Below are 20,425 nucleotides of genomic sequence, written 5' to 3'. Positions count from 1 at the left end.
AAATCAATTGTGTTTAGGTCAAGATGTGCAACCATATGGAGAAGTTTTCTATTAAGATGTCTTAACAATTAAAAAGGCCAGAGCACAAAACATTCAGAGCAAGGAAACACGCAAAATTGCAAAAAAATCACCCAATAACAACTGAAGGAAAGAAATAACCTAGAAATCCACAAGCAGCTTCCTTGAATCTACAACGAAAGTAGAATGTTGATATCCACAAGAGTGAGGAAACAAGCATAGCACACGTTAAATCATAGCATCATCCTGAAAGAAAAGCACATGTTAAATAAAAGCATTCAACATTTTTTATCCCCAAAAAATAATTAGCATTTTTCTCTTTACTAGAGTTTAATACCTTGGCTTGGATATGTCCTGAAATTCTCTCTAGCACCGTCTTTCACATCAGGCTCAAGCTCGGTCTATTTTTTTATGGCTTATGCTTGTCGTTGAAGTAAAGATACATAAATCATAATCTCATATTAAAAACAATAAGTACAACAGAAGACATTTAACCATTAAAATCCACTACCGTAGTACCTTGTCACTTGCCTCAAGTTCAGCTTGCCTTGTCTGAAGTTCCTCCTGTTTCATAGTGAGATTTACATGTTGATCTAGTGCCTTCTTGTTTACATGGCTGAACTGTTGAAATGCTCATTGCACCAATGAAGCATTTTATGCAACTCTTTCAAACTCCACTTATACCTATATGTTCCAATAAAACAGAGCATGTCACTTTTGAAAAGATGAATGCTTAAGTGAAACCATGTAAACATGACCTATCTCAGAGAAATAACCTTCTAGAACAAAAAACCACAAGTAATTACTCAGTTTTCACTTGTGTGTAGAGAAATAACCTTCTAGAACAACATAACACAAGTAATTACTCAGTTTTCACTTGTGTGTAGACCAACATACAAATTATAAACAAAAAAACTCGAACCAATGTTTTTGCTGGATCAATACTATTTTAGTTAGAAAAAGCACGGTGGAGAACTAACCTTCGCTAATCCAAGGGAAAAATTGTGAGAAAACTTCAACTTCTTTAATAAAGGGACCACATCAGAACCATGTGGATGGATAAGTTGAACGAGGAGACTTACATATAAATTCCGTAAGTACCGAGTATATGTTTCAATAAAAGAGAGCATGTCACTTCTAAAAAGATGAAAGCTTAAGTGGAAGCATGACCTAACTCAGTAAGTACCGAGTACATGTGGGGGCAAGACCAAAACATCATCTTTTAGGATTTCAGCAAAGATATCGACTGGCAAATCAAGCAAGATAAATATATATAAGACATTAATTACAAGAAATAATAGTTTAACGATACATTAAAAGCCAAGAACTTATCACATAAAGAAACAATAAAGCAGATTCACAGTTCATAGTTCTTGTGTTGTGACTTCAGCCAATGAGTCTATCCATCCTGTCAGAAACACCTAGAAGAACAGCTAGTCAAAAAAATCTTTTTATAGTGAAATATTAAAATCAAGTTCCTAGAAACAACTCAAAGCTCACTTTAGAGTTCTTGTTTTATGACTTCAGCTAATGAGTTAGCATCATTTAGTTCCTACTCCTTCAATTCAGCTTCACCATATAACATTTCAAACTTTGCAAAGGATATTATGGCTTCCAACTTTTGTTTTTGTCATTTCAGATTAGTTGTGAAATTAGTCTCTAGCTTTGTTTTCTCATTTTAGTCTATTTGATGGGAAGTGCACATTCATGAGATTTATTACCTCAATGCAATTTGTTCTACATAATTATGTCCATAAACTTCAACTTTGAGCATCGATAGTCATAAAAACCCCCCGTCATATCAACTTTCTTCCTTACTTAATCACCTGATCATTAGTAACTTGTTAAGGCATCATAAACATGTATAAGAATCATCATGTAAAAAATAACATATAAGATTTTTATCCTAACCATCCACAGTATGCAGTCCAAACCATTAGTTTGTGGACACATCCAAATCTCAACAGATTACAGTTTAGGTAAATACTTAGGAGAATAAGAAGAATAATCAGCGATATAAGCATGCAGACCATTACAGGAGTCATATCAACTTCATCAACAATTTAGCTCATGCAAATTTTCAAAAAGCACACACATTTATAGACAAGTCCTTAGGCATAAACAATGCTCCACTAGTATTCAAGAACATGCGAGTCAAATAATTTAAGTTACTTACAAATATCACATCAAGGAAAGAGTGTTTTGCTTCACAAATCATATAAATTTCCTAGTAGCATTGTGGTTGGGGGTGCACACTAGAAACATATATGCAGGTACTTTATAGCGTACTTTTATTGTTGGTACCACTCAACCACAATTATCAAATTAAAACTCTCTCACAACTATCCATTCTTGGATTCCAAAAGCAATCACTACAAAGCTTCTCACACCAAAAACTTTCAACCCAAATTTGCACACCAAGCTAATGAAAACATCAACAATCAATTAACAAAACATGTTAAGAAATGACCATCTGGAACAAAATAGCACAAGTAATTACTCAGTTTTCACTTGTGTGTAGACCAACATACAAATTATTAACAACAAAACTCGAACCAATATTTTTGTTGGATCTACTATTTCAGTTAGAACAAGCACGGTGGAGAACTAACCTGCGCTACTCGTGGGGAAAAATTAGGAGAAAACTTCAACTTTTTTAATAAAGGGACCACATCAGAACGATGTGGATGGATAAGTTACACGAGGAGACTTGCATATAAATTAAGAACAGCAAAACTTGAATCAATGTTTCTACTAGATCAATACTATTTCAATTAGATCAAGCATGGTGGAGTACTATCCTGTGCAAATACTGGGGTAAAATTGGGAGAAAACTTCAACTTTTTTAATAAAGGTACCACATCAGAACCATATAGATAAACTACACACATATACTTTATCCTTACCTGTTTAGTGGGATAAAAGTGGCTTGTCCCCATTTCAAAGCATTAAGGTGCATAATTATCTGAGTACATCATTCAAACGATAAAGTGACCATGGCAGAAGGTCAAGAAACTGCTACTGATTATGCCATATCGTCTAGCAGATTGGGAACACAACTCTAAGAGAGAATATTTAACATAATAGAATAGATTAGGTAAATTACTTGCGAGATGTCACGGGTTGTTATAGGAATGATGCAAGAAGCCAAGTGAGGATTACTTGAACTAATCTAAGAAGCCGAGCAGACAAAGAACCTAGTAAAAATGGTTAAAGAAAAATCTACAGTGTTTAGGTCAAAATGTGCAACCATATGGAGAAGCTTTCTATTAAGATGTCTTAACAATTGAAAAGGCTAGAGCACACAACATTCAGATCAATAATCATGGTTGCTATCCGAGTACATAAGTGACTAAAAGTGTTGTAACAAACTGAGCTATGAGGAATAGAAGCAGAAGAGCTGAATGGGGTTACTACAGGTAAACAGTGGTGGAACGGTGCTAATGGCAGGTGCACTCACCAGCCGATCCCAAACTCAGCATTTGGCCTTAACTACTCAAATGCACTCAGGTCATATATTCTCTCAAGATAAAAATCAAATAAATCAATGGTTGCATGTAGAAAGTGACGCAATGAAAATGTAAATGAAACAACACAATTGTGCAGAAATCATCCATCATAAAGGCATCTCTTATAGAAATTAACTAGTTACATGACCCGCGCAATGCCGCGGGTCAATGGTTTTTGCATAAAAAATATCAAAAAAAATTAAGATCTAAAAGTATTAGGTCTTTTTGTAAAGGTATACCCAAGAGTCTTGGGCGTGGCTGCAACGCCTGACCCAAGAGAAATATTTATAATATTAATAATAACATTAAACTTGCATAACCCAAGTTTAAGTGGGTCTGACTGCAATACCAGACCCAATAGTCTTGGATGTGGGTCTGGCTGTAAGGTCGTGTCATAAAAGTGTGATAATTAAATAGATTAATTAAAAAAACGAAGAAAAAAAACCAAAATGAAGAAAAAAGTTAATGAAGAAAAAGAAAAAGAATCTGAATTAACAGGGTTAACCCTTCAAACCAGGTTAACCCGTCAAACCTTGGATTCGTATCGTGAAAGTTTGATAATTAAATAGAAAAAAAAATTGACGGGTTAACACAAAATTAACCGGGGTAACTCGTCAAACCCGGGATCCGTGTCATGAAAGTTTTATAACTAAATAGAAAAAAATTGAACATTAACAAACTAAACTAAATGAAAAAAAAATAAATACAAAAGGAAAAAAAACAAACAAAAAGGCATCAACCTTTTCACTGTGGACTCCAGTGTGCACTCCACAGTTAAAGGCATAAAAACAGCAAAAAAACAAAAAAAAAAGAAAAAATAAAAGCATCTGTCGATAACTAAATAGAAAAAATTTTAATATTGATAAACTAAATTAAATAAAAAAATATTAAATAAAAAGAAACAATAAAAGAAAAAAAACTTATAAGAAGAAAAAAACTAATGAAGAAAGAGAAAAAATCTAAATTAACTGGGTTAACCCGTGAAACCAGAAATCCGTGTCATGAAAGTCTGATAAATAAATAGAAAAAAATTTTATATCAACAAACTAAATAAAAAAAATTAATTAAAAAGAAAAAAAAGAAGGCATCAGCCTTTTCACCGTGGGCTGCACTATGCAGTGTACAGTGAAAGGCATAAAAAAAAGCAAAAAAAAAAACTAAAGGCTTCAGCCTTTTTACTGTGGACTGCATACAATATTAAAAGATGAAATCAGAAGAACAAAACTAATGAGGAAAAAGAAAAAAAATCTGAATCAACCGGGTTAACGTATCAAACCTGGAATTCGTGTCATGAAAGTGTAATAACTAAATAGAAAAAAAATTTATTATTAATGAAATAAATTAAAAAAAAGATGAGGAAAAAGAAAAAAATCTGAATCAACCGGGTGAACCCGCCAAATCAGGTTAACCTGTCAAACCTGAAATTCGTGTCATGAAAGTGTTATAACTAAATATAAAAAGATTTATTATTAATGAAATAAATTAAAAAAAGATTAATTAAAAAGGAAAAAGCAAAGAGAAAAAAAACACACAAGAAGAAAAAAACTAATAAAGAAAAATTAAAAAAATCTGAATAAAAAATCAAAACAAAAAAAACAGAAAAAAGACGAAAAAAAAAGACAGAAAAAGAAGAAGACTGCTTAGTGTTTCACTATGGACTTGCACAGTAAAACACTAAGTAGTTTTAGTTTATTGTTAATTCATCTGATAAGGCAGATAGGGAACCCATTCAATCCACCATGCATATTTAAGTAGCAAAACAGTCATTGCATGAACAGAATGGAAACCAGTTTTGTTAAAAATAAAGGTAGTCACCAAATCAATCATATTCTCAACTGCTTTCTCCAGTAGGTATAGTCAAGTTGCAGCAGCAAAAATTTTATCCTGATTGAATAATGCTCATAATCCTTACCAACATCCATTACAGAAACGCTAATAAGGGTATCGCACAATCACAGTATGTAGAGAGACATCAAAATTTAAAAACAAACTATCATTGCTAGCAAAACACGTAACAGCCTTATTGGCAGCCTAGGAAAGCACGAAAAAGATCTGGGAAAAAATTATGGGCAGCAGCATTTGTTAACACAACACATGGGCATAAAGGGCAAATATGTGAATGATGTGCATCACTATTGATAAAACTAATGTTCATAATCCTTACCAGCACCCATTAAAGAAATTCTAATAAGAGCATCGCACAGTCACAGTATAAAGAGACATCAAAAGTCTAAAAACAAACTATCATTGCCAGCAAAACATGTAACAACCTTATTAGCAGCCTAGGAAAGCACAGAAAAGATCTAGGAAAATATAACAGGCACGAGCATGTGTTAACACAAAACATGGACATAAAAGGCTGTGCAACACTATTGATAAAAATAATTGTGCCAACATTCTGAAAAGATGAAAAAACATATAAAATTGAAATGCTGATTAAAATCACGTAGATCAAAACAAAAGACTGCAACGCAAGCTTACCAAAGGATTGAGGAAAACAAAAATGAAAAATCACCAACAACGAGTGAAGAACAAAATAAACGTAGAAATCCACAAGAAGCTTCCTTACATCGACAAGGAAAGTAGAAGTGTTGATATCCGCAGGAGCAAGGAAACATGTGAAATTGAAAAAAATCACCCAACAACAAATTAAGGAAAGAAAAAAACCAAGAAATCCACAAGTAGCTTCCCTGAATCTACAAGAAAGTAGAAGTGTTGTTATCCACAAGAGTAAGGAAACATGCAAAATTGCAAAAACTCAAATTTCACTCAACAAGCATCTAGCATTAAGACTTGAAAAAATGGGTGCCTATACAGGTCCCTCAAATCCTACACTAGGCCAAACCAAAGCAGGAAATAAGATGCCCAAATAATTCTTAAATAATTGTGTTCTATAGACCATGTTTTATTATTATCTGCAATGTCAACTGTATGAATTAGTTTATTGTGAGGGGAATTTTCAGCTGAAATCATAAATTAGGTAGTAACATGTAGAAACTTTTACTTGAGGAGATGCCTTACATTGTAGCTTATTCTAAGCTACACCCCTATAGCATTCAAGAAGTGTGTTGACATTGTCCTTTTCACACCTAAATATACTAAAGAGTAACATCCTATTTTAAGGCACACCCTTATAGTATTCAATAAGTGTGTTGACATTGTCCCTTTCAACCTAAATATACTAAGGAGTAACCTCTTGAAATTTGCATACCTATAAAGAAAAGAAAAGGCAAAAAAACACAAGTTGCCTGCAATCCAAGGAATGGAAACAAAATGAAGAAATTAAACAAATAATATGCCAGAGAGGTTAATCATTTCTTTAGATATAACTCCTGTTAAGTCCAATTTACTAAAACTACCTAAACAATTCAAAAAAGAAAATAAAAAAGAAAACCCTTAACATTGTGTTTTGATCAGGGAATTATCAGATATGAGGGCCTAATCCTTTCCTAATTAAATGATGAGCATGAGATAAGAAAGTGCCACCTATTGGAAGATTCTGACAACACTAGCATACATCTGCATTAATGTTAAAGTATCATAATAGACTAATTTGAACTCTTGCCTGAGCCAAATTTGAAGAAAAAAGACATTGTAAATCACCATTTTCCTTTTGCAGCCTTTGTTCACGAGTAGCTTTGCTGGAAAATGGGTTGCCCGACCTTGTTTTTTGATAAAGGATGCTAAGCTGCTTTTCACGCTCCATTAGACTGCAAGTTGCCAAAATTGTTTATGAAAGAAAGATCCTGCACAAACCAAAAATCCTTCTACCATATAAATTGCTATTTTGGCATACACAGAACCATCAAGATAAGGAAAGAAAATACACTCTAGGGACTCTTGCAGGTCTTTCATATCAAGCTCAAGCTCTTTCTGCTTTTTTTATCGCTTCCTGTTTCTCGTTTCTCTGCTACCTCTTTCTCTATGTTCAATGCTTGAACTTCTTTTGTAAGATCTTTGAGCACCTTCTCCAAGTCCTTCGATTCCTCATGGGCATTCAACACCTCATCATGCATCTTAGCCAATTTCTCAGAGACCTTGCTTCGAGCCTCCTTCACCTGGAAGGAGACAAATAAAGATATAAGGGCACTACCTTGCCTCAAGAGAAAAAAATGAAACAATACAATTTAGATCCTGGATAGAGTCTTGAAATTGAATGTCAAGACAATCTAACACACCACTTGATATAACTATGGCCAAGGATTTCCATTTTGTAACATTATTTTTAAAGAAGAAAAGAATATGTCATTCCAATGATAAACAGTCTAGAGAAATCTTGAAGGAAAAGAAAAAACACAGCATCAAAAAAATCACAGCACAAGCACAACTCTTCCTACTAGTTGATGCTAAAACACTGCCATTTCCAAGCAAGCCATGAGGGGCTAAAGTAAAAGTCTCCAACAATGAATATGAATGAGAAATACTAGACCTAAATCTTTATGCAGCACTCATTGTATGGCAACTAGCCATTCACACTTCGCGACATTCTACCCTCAAGATTGTCAATTTAATGTTTAATTCCTGGATTGCGGTGCTGATTATAAATCCAACAGTTTCCAAAACTAGTCTAGAAACAAGAACCTGATAAAGAATAACATAACTGTCAAACATTTTATTTTTAACGTAAGAATTAAGCTCACCTTTCAGTTCGTTGTTTAAAACTCCAAAATTATCTTGTAATAAATACACACATAAAGGACAAGGAACAACAACTAGTGGAAGAAACCTTATTGTCACCAGCATGCCTGTCCTTCGATGCTTCAACTAACAATTTGGTGCATATTTTGCGAGATTCATAAAATCACTACATGAAGAAACCTTATGCATCTCCAAACATCTAACAACTACTGACCTCCAATAATATATGTTGAGCTCATTGGAGTTCCTTATCATAAATAGTATATTCTAGAGATTTTCACTGCTTGTCAAGCTGCTGATATTTTCTCAGCTCCCTTTTCTCTTCATACGGGTCCTTCAGCCTCTCATCCAAGTACTGAACTACTTGAATTATTTTTTTCTATTGATCCCTGTTTAACAGAGAAAATAAAATTATACACCCTGAAAAACCATCAACAAAAGAAAACCCGCCTCAACTATCCCTTCCTTGCATGTTTCCGGAATAATTTTCAAACTTTCATGACATCCCACATTCGAGACACTCGGAGCCTGTCAACAATGTCAATGATGCTATCTATTAAGTGTCATAAGAAACACGAAATTTAAAAATCAATAGGAAAAGAATATACATAATTTTTAGCAAAATTAATCACTAACAAGGTTCAAGGAATCAAATATTCTTTCATGGCGTCTCTCTTCATACACTTTAGTGCCACTAACTTCTTTCAATAAATCAAGACACTCAAAGTCTTTCATCACTATCAATGATGCTATCATTGTCACGAGAAACAAAAGAAATTTTAAAATCAATAGGAAAATAATATACATGATTTTTGGGAAAATTAAGCAATAACAAAAGGTTCAAAGAATCAAACCTTTCCTTGCTGCTCTACATAGTATAGATTGGAGCAAGAGAACCCATCACTTTCCAATAAATTCATAACTTTCATTTTCCTAAAAATTATTACTTTCAATCATTGATCTTCCAAAAACAAAGGAAAAGGTAGTGAGAAATAGAGTGCATAAAGAACATAGATGAACGTGATGTGCTTTCCATCCAAAAAATACTCATCCTTTTTCAGACCAATTGTTCTATGGAGATGCAATTCCTCCTAATCAACCAGTTGTGAAAGCATATGCCTAACAAGTGAGAGGGCAAGAAAAAAACACCAAATGAATGCACGCCATAGGTAACAATTTCTCTTATAAGGAAAGGTAACATGGATCCAAGGACATTGTATAAAGCAATTTGCAGTCATATTAAAATAAAATAGCAACAAAGAAGCACCAATCAAAAGGCAATGAGAAATAGAGTGCATAAAGAACATAGATTCTTTTCTACGGAGAAGCAATTGTTCTACAGGGATGCAATTCCTCCTTATCAACCTGTTGAAAGGTGAAAACATGCTTAACAAATGAGAGGACAAGAAGAAAACGACAATCGAACGCACACCATATGCAACAATATCTTTATGAGGAAAAAGTTAACATGGATCCAGGGGACATTGTATAAAGCATTTTGCAGTCATGTTAAAATAACATAGCAACATGGAACCACCAATCAAATTTTTACTCTTAATGAATTCTCTCATGACTCTCACACGCAACAATATAGCCATCCATTTACTATAAAAAAATAGTCATGCCAGCAACTTGCTATTTGAGGTGGCCATCAACAGTGAAATCTCATCCTGGATGAGAAAATCTTCTTGTGCTCCAGATTCTGCATTTGTACCATCACCTTTACCTTCATAGTAACAAAAACTAATGTTAATACTCAAAATGTATCTTAATAAATCACAAATAGCAGATAGACATTGTAAAAGCATGAGGAATAATTCGTTTCTTTTTATTTACTCATTTTTCAGTGACAAGTAATATTATTTTTCTAGGGTTTGAGGCCAAGACACATCAGTGCAACATCAGTCTATCACCTCTAGTGCAACAGGTGGCAATAATAAACGATAATAAACTATTTTCTTCCAAAAAGTCACCCACCTCAGTTAGCAACAAATATACAGAAACTTTTGGGGCAATGTATTACCATACACCCATTAGCATATAGGCATGCATGACAGCAAGCAAGAGGCCTATCAGAAAGCAGATCATAAATATGGAAGTAGCTTGGAAGGCCACAAAAGCTTCATGTGAAACAGAACAAATACCTGTTAAGGATAAGTACAGTTGCTTCTCAACAAGGTTGAGATATCTTACCTCGATGCGATCTGTTCTAAATTTAATAAGCTCCTCTTTAAGATCTTTTATTTCTTAGTTCAGCTGGGATAGTTCATGTTTTTCCTATGGTGTCAAGTGATCAATGAGCTCTGTGCCCGCCTCACCTTGTTTCGTGGTCACAGTGGCTTTAAGCTCATTATTTGATTAGTGACATCTACAAGAGATTTTTCCCATAAAGAGGACCCAACGGCAGAGGAATAAGAACACTTGTGGTCTTAGCTTATCAAATTCAACAATAAGTTCACTTTCCTTTTTCACCATGATCTACAGAAGCAGAAAAGTCTAGTCAAACTATGCCCTTTCAATAAGCCTGACCAAAATAGAAAGAGAAAAAGATACATGCTTCCTGTAGCTTGTTTCTCTATGCTTTATGACTATTGAATCCTTCATGAGACTAGAAAATAACGATTTCAGCTCTGCAGCTCTCAACGTAGGCATTTCGCTCTTTGAAGTCTGCATTCAGCCTATAATTTTCTTCCTGAAGTAGATGACTTGTTTAAAATCAAAAAATCAGAATATAAAGGAAATGGTAAGAGAGGCACGAGGACTTGCAACAACAGAGTTAAGAAGTTCAATTGTATACTCATACCAAGTATCAAAACATACTTATCTAATTTCAATTAATCCATACATTTACACATAAACCTTGAAGACAGCTCATCATAAAACTAGAAATTTTCAAAGGGGTCTTGTTTTTAGTATAATGGTGGGCATCTACTAGTTACTGCTATAGACCTTGAATAAATCCCGAACATTTGTAGCCAGTACAGCATCTGGAAAAGGTAAAAAACTTATCATCGAAGTGTTCAGTTAATGTGGAAAAGAAAAATCAATTATTTCTCATAACAAGATGGTTCCGGTTCCTTGGACTAAAACGAAAAATCACCCAACAACAAGTGAAGGAAAGAAAACCTAGAAATCCACAAAAGCTTCCTTGAATCTACGACGAAAGTAGAAGAGTTCATATCCACAAGAGTAAGGAAACCTGTACAAATTGCAAAAAATCAAATTTCACTCGACTATGTGTGTCTATTCAGGTCCCCCAAATCCTCCACTGGATCAAATCAAAGAAGGTATAAAATCCCCTAACATAAATTAAGTAACAAAATACACAAATAATTCTTAAATAATGATGTTTTAATTACTTATTTGCAAATTCTCCATCTACTAGACTGTGTTTTATTATTACCGACCATGTTAGCTGTATAAATTAGTTTATTGACAGTAGAGGACAAAAACCTAAAGTGAGGCCCTTTCAGCTGAAATTATAGCTTAGGTAGTAATATATGGAAAATTTTAGTTGAGGAGATACCTTACATTTTAGCATAGCACACGTTAAATCATAGCATCATCCTGAAAGCAAAGCACATTTTAAATAAAATCATTCAACATTTTTTATCCCCAAAAAATAATTAGCATTTTTCTCTTTGCTACAGTTTGATACCTTGGCTTGGATATGTTCTGAAATTCTCTCTAGCACGTCTTTCACATCAGGCTCAAGCTCAGTCTATTTTTTTATGGCTTATGTTTATCGTTGAAATAAAGATACATAAATCATAATCTCACATTAAAAACAATAAGTACAACAGAAGACATTTAACCATTAACATCCAGTACCGTAGTACCTTGTCACTTGCCTCAAGTTCAGCTTGCCGTGTCTGAAGTTCCTCCTGTTTCCTAGTGAGATTTACATGTTGATCTAGTGCCTCCTTGTTTACATGGCTGAACTGTTGAAATGCTCATTGCACCAATGAAGCATTTTATGCAACTCTTTCAAACTCCTCTTATACCTATAAGTTCCAATAAAACAGAGCATGTCACTTTTGAAAAGATGAATGCTTAAGTGGAACCATGTAAACATGACCTATCTCAGTAAGTACCGAGTACATGTGGGGGAAGACCAAAACATCATCTTCTAGGATTTCAGCAAGGATAACGGCTGGAAAATCAAGCAGGATAAATTAATTTAGAACATTGATTACAAGCCATAATAGTTTAATAATACATTAAAAGGCAAGAACAAAAAACTGAAGCTTAGACTAGTCATTTATCACATAAAGAAACAATAAAGCATATTCACAGTTCAGAGTTGTGTTGTGACTTCAGCCATTGAGTCTATCCATCCTGTCAGAAACACCTGGAAGAACAGCTAGTCAAAAAAATATTTTTATAGTGAAATATTAAAATCAAGTTTCTAGAAACAACTCAAAGCACACTTTAGAGTTAGTGTTATGACTTCAGCCAATGAGTTAGCATCATTTAGTTCCTGCCCCTACAATTAAAAACCATGTAACATTTCAAACTTTGCAAAGGATATTATGGCTTCCAACTTTTGTTTTTGTCATTTCAGATTAGTTGTGAAATTAGTCTCTAGCTTTGTTTTCTTATTTTAGTCTATTTGATGGGAAGTGCACATTCATGAGATTTATTACCTCAATGCAATCTGTTCTACATAATTATGTCCATAAACTTCAACTTTGAGCATCGATAGTCATAAAAACCCCCCGTCATATCAACTTTCTTCCTTACTTAATCACCTGATCATTAGTAACTTGTTAAGGCATCATAAACATGTAGAAGGATCATCATGTATAAGGCATCATAAACATGTACAAGGATCATGTATAAGGCATCATAAACATGTTCTTACCTCAAGAACATGTCGGTCAAATAATTTAAGTTACATACAAATATCATATCAAAGAAAAAGTGTTTTACTTCGCAAATCATATAAATTTCCTAGTAGCATTGTGGTTGGGGTGGACACCAGAAGCGTACATGCAGGTACTTTATAGCTTACATTTATTGTTGGTACCAATCAACCACAATTATCAAATTAAAACTTTTTCTCAGAACTATCCATCCTTGGATTCCAAAAGCAATAACTACAGAGCTTCTCACACCAAAAACTTTCAACCCAAATTTGCACACCAAGCTAATGAAAACATCAGCAATCAATTAACAAAACACGTAGAGAAATAACCTTCTAGAACAAAATAACACAAGTAATTACTCAGTTTTCACTTGTGTGTAGAGAAATAACCTTCTAGAACAACATAACACAAGTAATTACTCAGTTTTCACTTGTGTGTAGACCAACATACAAATTATAAACAACAAAACTCGAACCAATGTTTTTGCTGGATCAATACTATTTCAATTAGAACAAGCACGGTGGAGAACTAACCTTCGCTAATCCAAGGGAAAAATTGTGAGAAAACTTCAACTTCTTTAATAAAGGGACCACATCAGAACCATGTGGATGGATAAGTTAAACGTGGAGACTTACATATAAATTCAGTAAGTATCGAGTATATGTTCCAATAAAAGAGAGCATGTCACTTCTGAAAAGATGAAAGCTTAAGTGGAAGCATGACCTATCTCAGTACGTACCGAGTATATGTGGGGGCAAGACCAAAACATCATCTTTTAGGATTTCAGCAAAGATATCGACTAGCAAATCAAGCAGGATAAATATATTTAAAACATTAATTACAAGACATAATAGTTTAACAATACATTAAAAGCCAAGAACAAAAAACTGAAGCTCAGACTAGTCATTTATCACATAAAGAAACAATAAAGCAGATTCACAATTCATAGTTCTTCTGTTGTGACTTCAGCCAATGAGTCTATCCATCCTGTCAGAAACACCTAGAAGAACAGCTAGTCAAAAAAATCTTTTTATAGTGAAATATTAAAATCAAGTTCCTAGAAACAACTCAAAGCTCACTTTAGAGTTCTTGTTTTATGACTTCAGCTAATGAGTTAGCATCATTTAGTTCCTGCTCCTTCAATTCAGCTTCACCATATAACATTTCAAACTTTGCAAAGGATATTATGGCTTCCAACTTTTGTTTTTGTCATTTCAGATTAGTTGTGAAATTAGTCTCTAGCTTTGTTTTCTTATTTTAGTCTATTTGATGGGAAGTGCACATTCATGAGATTTATTACCTCAATGCAATCTGTTCTACATAATTATGTCCATAAACTTCAACTTTGAGCATCGATAGTCATAAAAACCCCCCGTCATATCAACTTTCTTCCTTACTTAATCACCTGATCATTAGTAACTTGTTAAGGCATCATAAACATGTAGAAGGATCATCATGTATAAGGCATCATAAACATGTACAAGGATCATGTATAAGGCATCATAAACATGTTCTTACCTCAAGAACATGTCGGTCAAATAATTTAAGTTACATACAAATATCATATCAAAGAAAAAGTGTTTTACTTCGCAAATCATATAAATTTCCTAGTAGCATTGTGGTTGGGGTGGACACCAGAAGCGTACATGCAGGTACTTTATAGCTTACATTTATTGTTGGTACCAATCAACCACAATTATCAAATTAAAACTTTTTCTCAGAACTATCCATCCTTGGATTCCAAAAGCAATAACTACAGAGCTTCTCACACCAAAAACTTTCAACCCAAATTTGCACACCAAGCTAATGAAAACATCAGCAATCAATTAACAAAACACGTAGAGAAATAACCTTCTAGAACAAAATAACACAAGTAATTACTCAGTTTTCACTTGTGTGTAGAGAAATAACCTTCTAGAACAACATAACACAAGTAATTACTCAGTTTTCACTTGTGTGTAGACCAACATACAAATTATAAACAACAAAACTCGAACCAATGTTTTTGCTGGATCAATACTATTTCAATTAGAACAAGCACGGTGGAGAACTAACCTTCGCTAATCCAAGGGAAAAATTGTGAGAAAACTTCAACTTCTTTAATAAAGGGACCACATCAGAACCATGTGGATGGATAAGTTAAACGTGGAGACTTACATATAAATTCAGTAAGTATCGAGTATATGTTCCAATAAAAGAGAGCATGTCACTTCTGAAAAGATGAAAGCTTAAGTGGAAGCATGACCTATCTCAGTACGTACCGAGTATATGTGGGGGCAAGACCAAAACATCATCTTTTAGGATTTCAGCAAAGATATCGACTAGCAAATCAAGCAGGATAAATATATTTAAAACATTAATTACAAGACATAATAGTTTAACAATACATTAAAAGCCAAGAACAAAAAACTGAAGCTCAGACTAGTCATTTATCACATAAAGAAACAATAAAGCAGATTCACAATTCATAGTTCTTCTGTTGTGACTTCAGCCAATGAGTCTATCCATCCTGTCAGAAACACCTAGAAGAACAGCTAGTCAAAAAAATCTTTTTATAGTGAAATATTAAAATCAAGTTCCTAGAAACAACTCAAAGCTCACTTTAGAGTTCTTGTTTTATGACTTCAGCTAATGAGTTAGCATCATTTAGTTCCTGCTCCTTCAATTCAGCTTCACCATATAACATTTCAAACTTTGCAAAGGATATTATGGCTTCCAACTTTTGTTTTTGTCATTTCAGATTAGTTGTGAAATTAGTCTCTAGCTTTGTTTTCTTATTTTAGTCTATTTGATGGGAAGTGCACATTCATGAGATTTATTACCTCAATGCAATCTGTTCTACATAATTATGTCCATAAACTTCAACTTTGAGCATCGATAGTCATAAAAACCCCCCGTCATATCAACTTTCTTCCTTACTTAATCACCTGATCATTAGTAACTTGTTAAGGCATCATAAACATGTAGAAGGATCATCATGTATAAGGCATCATAAACATGTACAAGGATCATGTATAAGGCATCATAAACATGTTCTTACCTCAAGAACATGTCGGTCAAATAATTTAAGTTACATACAAATATCATATCAAAGAAAAAGTGTTTTACTTCGCAAATCATATAAATTTCCTAGTAGCATTGTGGTTGGGGTGGACACCAGAAGCGTACATGCAGGTACTTTATAGCTTACATTTATTGTTGGTACCAATCAACCACAATTATCAAATTAAAACTTTTTCTCAGAACTATCCATCCTTGGATTCCAAAAGCAATAACTACAGAGCTTCTCACACCAAAAACTTTCAACCCAAATTTGCACACCAAGCTAATGAAAACATCAGCAATCAATTAACAAAACACGTAGAGAAATAACCTTCTAGAACAAAATAACACAAGTAATTACTCAGTTTTCACTTGTGTGTAGAGAAATAACCTTCTAGAACAACATAACACAAGTAATTACTCAGTTTTCACTTGTGTGTAGACCAACATACAAATTATAAACAACAAAACTCGAACCAATGTTTTTGCTGGATCAATACTATTTCAATTAGAACAAGCACGGTGGAGAACTAACCTTCGCTAATCCAAGGGAAAAATTGTGAGAAAACTTCAACTTCTTTAATAAAGGGACCACATCAGAACCATGTGGATGGATAAGTTAAACGTGGAGACTTACATATAAATTCAGTAAGTATCGAGTATATGTTCCAATAAAAGAGAGCATGTCACTTCTGAAAAGATGAAAGCTTAAGTGGAAGCATGACCTATCTCAGTACGTACCGAGTATATGTGGGGGCAAGACCAAAACATCATCTTTTAGGATTTCAGCAAAGATATCGACTAGCAAATCAAGCAGGATAAATATATTTAAAACATTAATTACAAGACATAATAGTTTAACAATACATTAAAAGCCAAGAACAAAAAACTGAAGCTCAGACTAGTCATTTATCACATAAAGAAACAATAAAGCAGATTCACAATTCATAGTTCTTCTGTTGTGACTTCAGCCAATGAGTCTATCCATCCTGTCAGAAACACCTAGAAGAACAGCTAGTCAAAAAAATCTTTTTATAGTGAAATATTAAAATCAAGTTCCTAGAAACAACTCAAAGCTCACTTTAGAGTTCTTGTTTTATGACTTCAGCTAATGAGTTAGCATCATTTAGTTCCTGCTCCTTCAATTCAGCTTCACCATATAACATTTCAAACTTTGCAAAGGATATTATGGCTTCCAACTTTTGTTTTTGTCATTTCAGATTAGTTGTGAAATTAGTCTCTAGCTTTGTTTTCTTATTTTAGTCTATTTGATGGGAAGTGCACATTCATGAGATTTATTACCTCAATGCAATCTGTTCTACATAATTATGTCCATAAACTTCAACTTTGAGCATCGATAGTCATAAAAACCCCCCGTCATATCAACTTTCTTCCTTACTTAATCACCTGATCATTAGTAACTTGTTAAGGCATCATAAACATGTAGAAGGATCATCATGTATAAGGCATCATAAACATGTACAAGGATCATGTATAAGGCATCATAAACATGTTCTTACCTCAAGAACATGTCGGTCAAATAATTTAAGTTACATACAAATATCATATCAAAGAAAAAGTGTTTTACTTCGCAAATCATATAAATTTCCTAGTAGCATTGTGGTTGGGGTGGACACCAGAAGCGTACATGCAGGTACTTTATAGCTTACATTTATTGTTGGTACCAATCAACCACAATTATCAAATTAAAACTTTTTCTCAGAACTATCCATCCTTGGATTCCAAAAGCAATAACTACAGAGCTTCTCACACCAAAAACTTTCAACCCAAATTTGCACACCAAGCTAATGAAAACATCAGCAATCAATTAACAAAACACGTAGAGAAATAACCTTCTAGAACAAAATAACACAAGTAATTACTCAGTTTTCACTTGTGTGTAGAGAAATAACCTTCTAGAACAACATAACACAAGTAATTACTCAGTTTTCACTTGTGTGTAGACCAACATACAAATTATAAACAACAAAACTCGAACCAATGTTTTTGCTGGATCAATACTATTTCAATTAGAACAAGCACGGTGGAGAACTAACCTTCGCTAATCCAAGGGAAAAATTGTGAGAAAACTTCAACTTCTTTAATAAAGGGACCACATCAGAACCATGTGGATGGATAAGTTAAACGTGGAGACTTACATATAAATTCAGTAAGTATCGAGTATATGTTCCAATAAAAGAGAGCATGTCACTTCTGAAAAGATGAAAGCTTAAGTGGAAGCATGACCTATCTCAGTACGTACCGAGTATATGTGGGGGCAAGACCAAAACATCATCTTTTAGGATTTCAGCAAAGATATCGACTAGCAAATCAAGCAGGATAAATATATTTAAAACATTAATTACAAGACATAATAGTTTAACAATACATTAAAAGCCAAGAACAAAAAACTGAAGCTCAGACTAGTCATTTATCACATAAAGAAACAATAAAGCAGATTCACAATTCATAGTTCTTCTGTTGTGACTTCAGCCAATGAGTCTATCCATCCTGTCAGAAACACCTAGAAGAACAGCTAGTCAAAAAAATCTTTTTATAGTGAAATATTAAAATCAAGTTCCTAGAAACAACTCAAAGCTCACTTTAGAGTTCTTGTTTTATGACTTCAGCTAATGAGTTAGCATCATTTAGTTCCTGCTCCTTCAATTCAGCTTCACCATATAACATTTCAAACTTTGCAAAGGATATTATGGCTTCCAACTTTTGTTTTTGTCATTTCAGATTAGTTGTGAAATTAGTCTCTAGCTTTGTTTTCTTATTTTAGTCTATTTGATGGGAAGTGCACATTCATGAGATTTATTACCTCAATGCAATCTGTTCTACATAATTATGTCCATAAACTTCAACTTTGAGCATCGATAGTCATAAAAACCCCCCGTCATATCAACTTTCTTCCTTACTTAATCACCTGATCATTAGTAACTTGTTAAGGCATCATAAACATGTATAAGAATCATCATGTAAAAAATAACATATAAGATTTTTATCCTAACCATCCACTGTTATGCAGTCCAAACCATTAGTTTGTGGACACATCCAAATCTCAACAGATTACAGTTTAGGTAAATACTTAGGAGAATAAGAAGAATAATCAGCGATATAAGCATGCAGACCATTACAGGAGTCATATCAACTTCATCAACAATTTAGCTCATGCAAATTTTCAAAAAGCACACACATTTATAGACAAGTCCTTGGGTATAAACAATGCTCCACTAGTATTCAAGAACATGCGAGTCAAATAATTTAAGTTACTTACAAATATCACATCAAGTAAAAAGTGTTTTGCTTCGCAGATCATATAAATTTCCTAGTAGCATTGTGGTTGGGGGTGCACACCAGAAACGTATATGCAGGTACTTTAGAGCGTACTTTTATTGTTGGTACCACTCAACCACAATTATCAAATTAAAACTCTCACAACTATCCATTCTTGGATTCCAAAAGCAATCACTACAAAGCTTCTCATGCCAAAAACTTTCAACCCAAATTTGCACACCAAGCTAATGAAAACATCAACAATCAATTAACAAAACATGTTGAGAAATGACCATCTGGAACAAAATAGCACAAGTAATTACTCAGTTTTCACTTGTGTGTAGACCAACATACAAATTATTAACAACAAAACTCGAACCAATGTTTTTGTTGGATCTAATATTTCAGTTAAAACAAGCACGATGGAGAACTAACCTGCGCTAGTCGTGGGGAAAAATTGGGAGAAAACTTCAACTTTTTTAATAAAGGGACCACATCAGAACCATGTGGATGGATAAGTTACACGAGCAGACTTGCATATAAATTAAGAACAGCAAAACTTGAATCAATGTTTCTACTAGATCAATACTATTTCAATTAGATCAAGCATGGTGGAGGACTATCCTGTGCAAATATCGTCTAGCAGATTGGGAACACAACTCTAAGAGAGAATATTTAACACAATCTAATAGACTAGGTAAATTACTTACGAGATGTCACGGGTTGTTATAGGAATGATGCAAGAAGTCAACTGAGGATTACTTGAACTAATCTAAGAAGCCGAGCAGACAAAGAACCTAGTAAAAATGGTTAAAGAAAAATCTATAGTGTTTAGGTCAAAATGTGCAACCATATGGAGAAGCTTTCTATTAAGATGTCTTAACAATTGAAAAGGCTAGAGCACACAACATTCAGATCAATAATCATGGTTGCTATCCGAGTACATAAGTGACTAAAAGTGTTGTAACAAACTGAGCTATGAGGAATAGAAGCAGAAGAGCTAAATGGGGTTACTACAGGTAAACAATGCTGGAACGGTACGAATGGCAGGTGCACTCACCAGCCGATCCC

At 33.8% G+C, this 20,425-nt stretch overlaps 1 long non-coding RNA gene and 1 pseudogene across 1 annotated transcript; both read right to left on the bottom strand.

Annotated features, from left to right (window-relative positions):
* Positions 1-7,232: 7,232 nt before the first annotated feature.
* LOC133670785 (structural maintenance of chromosomes protein 3-like) lies at positions 7,233-8,921 on the bottom strand (annotated as a pseudogene).
* A 4,301-nt stretch (positions 8,922-13,222) lies between these two features.
* Positions 13,223-19,089, bottom strand: LOC133671305 (uncharacterized). Its single transcript, XR_009834282.1, has 2 exons — positions 14,334-19,089; positions 13,223-13,832 (listed from the first exon to the last, which is right to left on the bottom strand). It is a non-coding gene; the product is annotated as an uncharacterized LOC133671305 (long non-coding RNA).
* Positions 19,090-20,425: the final 1,336 nt, after the last annotated feature.

The sequence above is a fragment of the Populus nigra genome, chromosome 13 (genome assembly GCF_951802175.1).
Source record: "Populus nigra chromosome 13, ddPopNigr1.1, whole genome shotgun sequence".
Lineage (NCBI taxonomy): Eukaryota > Viridiplantae > Streptophyta > Magnoliopsida > Malpighiales > Salicaceae > Populus > Populus nigra.
The sequence above is the reverse complement of the archived record's forward strand: the minus strand, read 5'-3'. Positions and strand labels throughout refer to the sequence as shown.